Source organism: Canis lupus, chromosome 1 (assembly GCF_011100685.1).
Source record: "Canis lupus familiaris isolate Mischka breed German Shepherd chromosome 1, alternate assembly UU_Cfam_GSD_1.0, whole genome shotgun sequence".
Taxonomy (NCBI): Eukaryota; Metazoa; Chordata; class Mammalia; order Carnivora; family Canidae; genus Canis; species Canis lupus.
This window is the reverse complement of record NC_049222.1, coordinates 14,311,092-14,319,879: the sequence shown is the minus strand read 5'-3', so window position 1 is coordinate 14,319,879 and position 8,788 is coordinate 14,311,092.

Below are 8,788 nucleotides of genomic sequence, written 5' to 3'. Positions count from 1 at the left end.
GTTTGACACCTGCTTCCCCAGGCGTAGAAGAAAGAACCTTCGCTCCTCTTTGCCTCAGAGCTGGAGGCCACTGGCCAGATGTGTTCACCTGCAGTGAGGACTGGGGTCCTCAGGGGGCGGCACTGTGGAGGTCTGTGTCCTCCTCCAAAGCCCCACCTCCTCACCTGGGCTTGTCCATGGGGATCTTAGGAGCATAGCTGGGGCCTGAGACTGTTTTTTTCCAGTTTCAGCTCCACTCCTGCAGTCATACCCCACCAACACCGTCCCTCATTTCGGGGCCTAGGGAATTTTATATTCTGTGCAGGAGAGGTAGTGAATCTGGGGGGGTTGCCAAATGGCTTGTCTGGAAAAAATCTGAGTATGTGGGGAAGGGAAGCAGTAAGGCTCAAATGGATCAATGAGGAGAAGCGAGAGAAAATTCTGGTTGTTCCATGAGCTTGGCATGAGCCACGTGCTGGGGCTGGGGTTGTGCCTGAAGATGAACGGAACTTACACTCTGGTCCTGTTTCGTTCGGACTCCAGAGGGGCCAGTTCTTTTTTTTTTTTTTTTTTTTTTAATTTTTATTTATTTATGATAGTCACACAGAGAGAGAGAGAGGCAGAGACACAGGCAGAAGGAGAGGCAGAGACACAGGCAGAGGGAGAAGCAGGCTCCATGCACCGGGAGCCTGACGTGGGATTCGATCCCGGGTCTCCAGGATTGCGCCCTGGGCCAAAGGCAGGCGCCAAACCGCTGCGCCACCCAGGGATCCCCAGAGGGGCCAGTTCTGGATGGTTTACCTTTGTATTATTTATTTATTATTATTATTTTTGTATTATTTATTTTAAACCAAAATATAGAGGATGCAGCAGGGAGCCCAACAAACCCCAAATATGCAAACACCCCTGGGATTTCTAGGGGTGACTGAAACAAAGCCATCTCATTTGACTGTCAAAAGAGTACGATGGTGGAGGAAGCCCCCCCTTTGCTGCTCTGGGTCAATGAAAAGCCTCTTTTCCTGGGGACTCATTTCTGAATCCCGTTCATTAGCTTGGCCCTGCCACCTGGGTCCAGTAATCTTTTTTTTTTTTTTTAAGTATTCATTTTTTAACATAACAATACAGAGGAGTGATGAGCAATTTTTTCAAAGAACCGATCACAACCAATGAAATACCTCCTCTCACTGAGGGTGAGTTGGGGCCATATTACCCAAGCTCTAGGGGGAAAGCCACCAAATTTGGAGCTCTAATCTTGGTGTCAGAAGGCTTGGGTTTCTATTTTTGCTTTGCCCCTTTCTAGCTTCGTGAGCTGAGAAAAGATCCTGTAACTTTCTGAGCTTTTCTTTACCATGGGAATCACATATAATGCTCACTAGGGTCAAAGGGATGAGAAAAATCTATGGATAGGCCTGGCAATGACCCTGGATAGGGCTTCCAGATAAAACGCAGGACAGTCAGTAAAATCAAATCTCAGATAAGCAATGGATAGTTTTTCATACAAGTTTGTCCAAATAGTGCAATGACTGGGTGTCCTATGTTTTTATTTGCTAAATCTGGCTGCCCTGCTGTGGCATGGGATAGGCATTTAATAGATATTTCCTCACTTCCACTTCTTCATAAGCTCATCTAAAAAGGATTTTGGACAGCACCTGATTTGAATGCGGTTAAGTTGTGATTGAAGGATGGGGAGAGAAGGAAAGATGACTGTAGCAAGATAGGCTGTAACTATACTCTTATTTCCTCAAGGAAGAACAGTACAAAAAAATGGTATAAAAACACTAAGGGCTGGCATAGCGTCCTGTCCTGGTCATTGATTCATTATTTATGGAGCTCTTAAATAAATTATGGTTTGCCAAAATGATGCGTTTTTATCTAGAAATTAAAAATTATATTTAGGGTGAGTTTTTTTAGTAACATGGAAAAGTCTTTATGGAATAGTTTCGAGTGAGAAGGGCAGGTTAAAAAATTGTAGCTATATTCTGATCTCTACTATATTAATATGCATTTAAAAATCTGAGAGGAAATACATGAAAATAAGTAGAAGTCATTGGATTTTTTGGTTCATCTCTGCATCTTTAGTGTTTTCAGTATTGTCCAGACTTTCAGTAATAAGTAATAAACTTATTACTCTTAGAATTAATATTTGAAGTTCTCTCCTAAATTAAACTTATAGTTTATTGTTTTAAATTATAAATAAAATTCTAAATGAAAAAAGTGATGGGAAATTTAACTTTAAACTCTTAATTATGAACAAAATGTAGAAGTTCAGATTATAACAAAAAGCATACAGTTGATTTTTTCAAATAAGATTTATTTATTTATTTTAGAGAGAGGGAGAGACTGTGACTGGGAAGAGGGTCCGAGGGAGAGGGAGAGAATCTCAAGCCAACTCCCCACTGAGCAGGGAAACCAAAGCAGGTTATGATCTCATGACCCTGAAATCATGACCTGAGCCAAAATCAAGAGTCATAGGCTTTACCAACTGAACCACCCAGTTTCCCCTATACAGTTGATTTTTAAAGAAACCTTTGTTATGAAGCATAATACAAACAAATGTACAAATGTACAACTGAAACTGTACAACTGAATGTAGAAATGTACAACTGAAACACATTTTCTAAAAAGAGGGACCCACCTAGGTCCACCTAGGTCAAGACAGAACCCTGTCAGCATCCTGGAAGCCCCCTTAGGCCCCTTGCCACTCGCTCTCACCTAGTGGTTTGTGTTATTTACTTCCTTTTCCTTTTGTTTCAGTTTTACCACCTAAATTGGATCCCTAAAAAAATAGTTTGGGTAGTTCTTGAACTTGGTATAAATGGAATCAAATGGTGAGCATTCTGTTGGGCCTGGCTGCTTTCAATCAACATGCTAAGCTTCATTCATATTGCCTAGCATTGTGATCACTTATTCATGTTTGTTGCTCTGTTGGTATTTCAATGTAGACTATACTGCCACTGATTTATCCATTCTACTGTTGATGAACATTCAGGTTGATTCTGTTTTGTATTGCGAACTGCAGCTGTTAACAACATCCTTGTCACGTGTGCTCACTGGGGCTGATGTTTGGTGCCCTGACCTTACCTCGTGCTGAGATTTCTACCCATCTGTGACTATAAAAGGAAAACTGATAAAGACCTTGGAGTTTGGGAATCTGACGCTGTAGATCTTGTTGTCATGGGTTGGTTCCTATTCATGACAATTCAGATTTCAAAGGACTGAAAACCCAGCAGTTTTCTTTAATGTCAGAATAAACCTGCTGTTTTTTTTTTTTTTTTTTAATGCATTAGAGACTCTTTTAAATGGCAAGAATCAGTCTTAAAAGGCTCCCCCCCACACAATTTAATAGCATCTAAATGTGAAGGTCTCTACTTTTTGACTAACAAAAACATTTGCCAGTATTCCAAATTAGACAATTTTGTTTTTAGCCAGAATCAGACTTTTTTTTTTCCCAGAAGAGATTTTAGAGACACTATCTAGTTGAGTCCCTTTGTTTCCTAAAGCAGTAACTAAAAACCTCCTTGAGGTCAAATGTCTTCCCAATGTCATACTTAACTAGTAAGTATAGAACCAGGATTAGAATGAAGACTTCTGATTTCCAACCTTAGACATTACTGAGCTCCCCTAAAATATTACATGTGGCTACCTTTCAACTGTGGAATGTGTAGAAGGCTGAGAATGTTATTCTGCTATTGTCGCCTCTTTATATCCAGCTTATTCATACACCCACCTGAGCCTGAGTGCATCTTCTTGATTTTCCTGGCATCCCATTGTTACCACAGAGGTACGATAAGATCAAACATGTTATATGGTACCGGTGCAGTAGTTACATTTTGTAGTATTTTGATCCATAAGGCAACAGATGGCTTTAAATTGCTGAATTCTGGAAAGTAATACCTCTGTATTCATCTAACCATGTATTACGGGCTACAGAGTGGAAGAGCACTAGAGATAAGTCTTTGGATGCCCTATTGCTATGATTACCAGATGCCGGTCTGAGATGTGGCGCTGGTTTGCCAGGTATTCTTCTTGATTTGTGGTAACATGAGAAAAAAGGGACAAAGTAAGGAATTTTCCATAAAGTTAACTTTGTTCAATTTAAAAAGACTACCTTTTATACGGAGACTTGTCTTTCCACCTCTTTGTGTGTGTTAAAATGTACTTTCCTTAATAGTATTTTTACGATATTTATAGTTTAAAAATGTTTTTGGGGCAGCCCGGGTGGCTCAGCGGTTTAGCACCACCTTCGGTCCAGGGCCTGATCCTGGAGACCCAGGATCGAGTCCCACGTCGGGCTCCCTGCATGGAGCCTGCTTCTCCCTCTGCCTGTGTCTCTTCCTCTTTCTCTCTCTGTGTCTCTCATGAATAAATAAATAAAATCTTAAAAAAAAACCCTAAATATACTTATAAAAATGTTTTTGAAGGCAATGCTTATACTGTTTTATTTGCTCTTACATACTCAGACCTAACTTAGTGCTTGATATGGGAGACTTAATGAATATTCAAATGAATGAGTAAAAGGTTGATATCCCTAGTTTGGTCAACAGGTTTTTGGGTGGTGGGATTTCATGAATCCCCGAAATCTAGAAGTCTGATGAATTTCAGATTGTCACTCCTGAGGAGTGATACAAAACACCTTGTATACTGGAGTGTCCTTGCCCAAAATTCACAGCTACTTGGCTCCTGAGAAGGTGACTGTATTTGGAAACAGGGTCTTTGTAGATATGATTATATCAAGTTACAAGTTATACAAGTTAAGACAGGGATCATAATAGATTAGAATGGGCCCTGATCCCGTGACTGGTATCTTTATAAGAAGAGGAGTTGAGACATAGAGATGCAGGGAAAATGACAAATGCCAGAAAACAGAAATTGAAGAATGTACTTCCAAGCCGAGGAATGCTGCAACCACCAGAAGCTGGACAAGGCAAGGAAGGATGTCCCCAGAGCCTCAGAGGGAGCATGGTCCTGGTGACACCTTGATTTTGGACTTTCAGCCTCCAGAACTGTGAAAGAATACATTTCTGTTGTTTTAAACCATCTAGTTCATGGTACTTTGTTATGACAACCTTAAGAAACAACTGTATCTAGGAGTCCAGACCAATGGATATGATGGGAAGTAGAGGGGAGAGGGGTAAGATTTCTAGGAATTGATTGTGTCTCCTATAATCATTCTGTTGTGCGGCACAAAAAGAAAATATCCATGCTACTCCTTTAGGGTATAATTAATGACCATAAATATAGGGGAATCATTATCTAGACACTACTTTTCTATTTTTAGTCATGGAAGATTTAGGGAAAATGCTTTAGGAGATTTTGGAAGGATTTTTGTTAGTTAGAAATCTTGGTGGAAAGAGATCTTAGGTACTTGGGACAGATTAGAACCCAAAATGAGTTTCTAAAAAGCTGAGTATAGATCAGTTTTTGAAATTAATATCTTTAAATGTATAAATATTATGAAGGCCCAGATTTAAAGCAATTATATGATGACTTTACATATAAGAGAAAGAATATAGAATATTTAGGGAGGAAATATTTATACCCTAATATGTAACAAATATATCTAGATTGCCATATTTCCCATTTGCCTAAAACAACCACCATCTATATAAAAGAAGAGGTCAATTTTAACTAAAGATTTGAAAAGATCGATGTTTATATACAAGCTCTTCCTTGGGGGGATATTTTTTTTGTCTATACTATTTACTGGGGGTAAATGGTGCCTACCCCATTTATTTTACCCAATTTATGTAAAATTTCAATAAATATCTGTTGAATAAATGTCCCAGGTGATTCATATTGAATGGATGTCCCAGGTAATTTACACTGTTGCTGGAAGAGATGAGATTACAAGGTCTCTACTCGGTCTAATACTTCATCGTTGTGACATAATATAATACATCTGTTTATTTCTACGAGGGAGGATGTGAGAAATAAGGAAAAAAAAATAAAGAACCACAGGATTTAAAAGGGTGCACTAAAATCTGAAAAGCTATCAAATGTACTTTTATAAAGTGGACTACCTATGATGATAGTGGCGATCTGAGCTTTCGATAGAGTTCAAATGCTAAGTTTTGTGAGGGAGGGGTAAGGTTTTAGAGAGAACAGAAGGTATCTTCCTGCCAGTGAGAAGGGAACATATGAATTCAGTTTAGCCACCTGGGACCCATTTAGTGCACTAGAGCAGTAATTTGCTAAATGGGTCCCTCATAGTAAAAAAGAATGAGTAAATAGTGAGCAATTTAGGCATGGTAAACCACTAGTAGCTCAAGGGATATAAGAATGTGAAACTATAATTAGATCCCTTGTTCATAATGTACTAACTAAATGTATTACATTGTATATTGCATCTTTCTGAGTTTATTTCTGGACACAGCTGAGCCCCTAACAATTCAGACTGAAACCATCCCAGCTATCAATTCATGCTTCCATTAAAATTCCAACTGCTTATATTAGAAAAAAATTCCAAAGATGGTTTCTTTTATCTTGGATCTAAGGATGCAAACAGGATTAACCTAGATGCAAAACACAGCAAGTCAGTTATAAATCCCACGGCATAAAATAAACTGTGGCAGTAAATTGAAAATTATGTTCTCTTTTTCTATACTTAGCTGTGAAAATATTTTAACAACTTGGCATCAGGGTTTGCAACTTTTACATCTGTTGTTTCTTTTCAGGATTATCTTTTAGCATTTTAAGATGTGATTCTTTGAAGAGTGTGGCTAGTCAGAAACGAGGTATTAGATTGTACATTTGGAACATTTTAAAGGACTCATGAGTTACATGGTTTCAGGATAGTGGCCTATTCCTGCACTCTAAGTAGGAGAAGCTGCTATTTCCTGGGTGTCTGGAAAATATTTGTCCTTTACTGAAATCCTTTTCTTATTCAGAGCAATTGTATAGTGTGGGTTAGCTCAGATAGTCTGGATGATGTTCCATGATACTAGCAAGTTCTAAGCACATATTTCATTGCCCTTATCAATGTCTGTTATTTCAACTATGAGGTTTCAATTGTTCTAGTGGTAAGGGGACTGTATCCTTTATGAACTCTCCTTTACTTTCTCTCTCTCCACTCACCCCAAAGTTCAGTAACTTTATTGAAGGACTGTAAACCCTTACTCTTCTGCTCTTCTCTCAACTCTGATTTTTATTATTCTGGGTACAATGGAATAAGGCATCTTTCAGACAGTGTGCACAAAATAGTTTTATCTATTAGAAATTATATTCTGCATTCTTCTTCTTCCCTACCCTGTCCCCAATGCAGGATTTTTTGCTTTGTCTTTTAGGCTGGATATATTTCCTTTTTCCTTTATGCTGAGATATTTTAACATTAACATCAGTCATTATTTCCCCCCTTCCAATTCAGTAATCCCTAATAGAAAGTGAGGCAAGTGTGTATGATGACTCCCAGCTCCTCTTACCTTCGGTACTTTGGATACTAACTTCTCTGAGCTATGCTTTTTCTTTAATTTTTTTCCCCTTGGAGGAGATGTTTTGGTTATAAATACCTTCAAAGAGTAAACAAAATTCCAAGAGGATAAAAAGGTAGAGTTGGGGTGATCGTATAAATCTGAATGATGGGAACCAGAACTAGATTAAGTACAGTACTACAATTTCTTAGAGAGGATGAAAATGGACCATTGGCCAATGGTAACAGTATTTATGATTAGAATAAGCTTTCCATGAGTTCATTACATTAGCTAAAGAAATATACCTCTAGAAGGCAGCTATCTGGGAGCTATAAGGTATATTTCTTAAAAAGTAAAAATTAGGGCAGCCCAGGTGGCTCAGCGGTTTAGTGTTGCCTTCAGCTCAGGGCGGGATCCTGGAGACCGGGAGACCCAGGATCAAGTCCCATGTCCGGCTCCCTGCATGGAGCCTGCTTCTCCATCTGTCTGTGTCTCTGCCTCTCTCTCTCTCTCTCTCTCATGAATAAATAAATAAAATCTTTAAAAAAAAAAGCAAAAATTAAACAGGTTTGTAGGAAATCAGCTAAGGAACTAATGAATATAAAGAGGTGTAAACAGTCTATGTTTTAGGACTGAAATTTAACATGCTCTTTGTTTTTTAATCTAATTAAAGAAAGGGTAAATTAATATATTCTTTTCATTTCTATAACTAATTGTGTTAGGAGCTACTCAAGGCAACATATGGATTAGCGTAGCTGATATTTATTTTAAATATATTACTTCTTTTCTGCTTTGCTTTCTTTCAGAGACAGAACTTTCAGCAACTACCTAGTTTCATATGTTACAGAAAACTTTATCCAAAGTTAGTCTCTATTGTTTGACTTCCTAGGAAAGTCATTCCCCTTGTTTTAATTTTGTCTCCTCCCATGTTACCTTGCATTTTGAATGTCTCACTGTTGAATGTCTTTCTTTATAATAACCTATATGCTCTATATGAAGGCAAGAACAGTGTCTGTTTTTTTTTTTTTTTTTTTAACAGTGTCTGTTTTATTCAATTGTTTACCACAGTGACTGGTGTAAACTATGTTTATAATTATTTGTTAAATTGATGTGACTATCTTATCTCTCATGGGAGGATTTGCATTCTCCCTCATTTAAAAAACGGAACTCTGTGCTGTTGATTGAATTGAGACGCAATAAAAATTAGTTTCCTAAGGCCAAGGGGTAAGACTTCAAAAGAAAGATACAGAAAATCATTTCCAGGAATTTCAAGAATTAAGAGAAATATTTATTTCTATCCTGGTAGCTTCCTCCATTCCTCTTCAATGAAATTGTGTAGATAACCTAAGTGTGACTTTCCTTGCCCTTATCAATTTACTTCAGCGATAAGTTTCAGCGGATCT